General features: G+C 40.7%; 1 pseudogene; it reads right to left on the bottom strand.

Annotated features, from left to right (window-relative positions):
* Positions 1-545: 545 nt before the first annotated feature.
* On the bottom strand, positions 546-1,107 carry LOC116636482 (annotated as a pseudogene).
* Positions 1,108-1,827: the final 720 nt, after the last annotated feature.

Below are 1,827 nucleotides of genomic sequence, written 5' to 3'. Positions count from 1 at the left end.
AAATATTACTCGCCTGCTATCTCCAAGTTAAAAACTGGAAGATCTTCAAAGACAGGGGCTCAGGTTGTCTCCATCCAGAAGGGAGGGTGAAGAAAGGAGCAGGAAGAGAACTCAGCCTTAACAAACACTAATTTTCTCATATGAGGCTACCCAAGACATCATAGGGAGTCAGAGGTAGAGGGAGCCCCAAGACTAACTATCCCCATTTCCTAGGGCCCAGCTCTTCCAAAGATCCTAAAGCTACCTCTACTCCTAACAAACTGGATGCTCTATAAGCATTTACTGATGAAGCAAGCAAGAGATTATTAAGGAATGTCATGGAGGAAGTACAGAAGGATAGGCAAGGTTTCGTGGGTCAGACTAGGACATCTTGAAATCATGCAACTGTGCAAAACAAAACAAAACAAAAAAAACTACTTCGTTTTTATAGTGATGATTTTCCATAATTGGACAACTTCTTTACTTCTTATTACCAAGGAAAACCTCTTTAATATTATGATTTCTTTTCTGTTTTTACTTTTATTTATATTTATTTTATGCAGAATTTACTCCCAGGCCCTAAGTTTTTATTTCTTCAGTTTCTTCTGGGATATTTTCTTCTTTTTTTTCTGTGCAACCTCCTCTTCTAGTCTAGGAATAATCTGCTCCCTTTCAGTAAGGAGCATCTCAGTGTGGCAGGGAGAGCTCATGTATGGGTTAATCCGACCATGAGCCCTACAAGGTCTATGCCACATCTTAGGAGCTTTGTCCACCAGGATGAGCTCAATGACCAGAGAATCTACATCTAAACCCTTACGTTCAGTATCACTCTCTGCATTTTGAAGAAGGTGCAGTCAAAATCCAGCACTCTATTTGGGCCACTGACCCTGCGTGCAAGCCCACGGTTTGGTCTGGGCACACCTACCAGCTCCACCATTGTAGCGTAGACGGAATGCCATGCATTGCTTCTGCAAAGTGACATCCTTCAGATACTTGGTGGCTTTTACGATATGCCACCGATATGGCCTGGACAGGTTCACATGTGTTCTTAAAGTGAACATGAAGATCTGAACCTCTTGATTTGTATGACTTTGTAGGGTTTTCTGAGTTGAGTAAATAGCAAACCATTTTCAGAGATCACCTCAGGCCGCTTACGGTAAGAAGTGATTTTTGTTTTTAAGTAAACAGAAGGGGCGCCTGGGTGGCTCTGTCAGTTAAGCGTCTGCCTTCAGCTCAGATCATGATCTCTCTCTGTCAAATAAATAAATAAAATCTTTAAAAAGAGTAAACAGGAAAGCATGATTTCTGATATCACCTTATTACTTCTACTGTTTAACCTTGTTATACCGAAAACAACATGAAATAGGGAAAAGAGATGGAAATGAAAAGGTAGAAACACTGACTCTCCCAATGTGCCTCTCACTGGGCTTGGTGTGTCCCATGTGGTATGACATGAGATCTTCATCACTCCTCACTTTAGAAATCAGGAAACAGGAGTTAAGTTGGCCAAGGTCACAGAGCAAGCATTGAAGTAGCTGGACCATGCTTGATCTTTCAGAACCACTAGCCAATTACCAGTTACACTCAGTGCTTCATTTTTGGGGATTATATTGCATGGATTCGGGATATAGTGCATAAGGCTGAAATTAAAATACCACATATTTACTATGACATTTTCATTCACCCCGGCAATTTCTGTTTCCTCTTCCCATACCTAGGCAAGGCCTTAGTTAGAGGTCCACAGTTCACTGGAGAGCCGCAATTTTATTTTATTTTTTTTATTAACATATAATGTATTATTTGTTTCAGGGGTACAGGCCTGTGATTTATCAGTCTTACACAATTCAC

The sequence above is a fragment of the Phoca vitulina genome, unplaced genomic scaffold (genome assembly GCF_004348235.1).
Source record: "Phoca vitulina isolate PV1807 unplaced genomic scaffold, GSC_HSeal_1.0 scaffold12, whole genome shotgun sequence".
NCBI classification, from domain to species: Eukaryota; Metazoa; Chordata; class Mammalia; order Carnivora; family Phocidae; genus Phoca; species Phoca vitulina.
The sequence above is the reverse complement of the archived record's forward strand: the minus strand, read 5'-3'. Positions and strand labels throughout refer to the sequence as shown.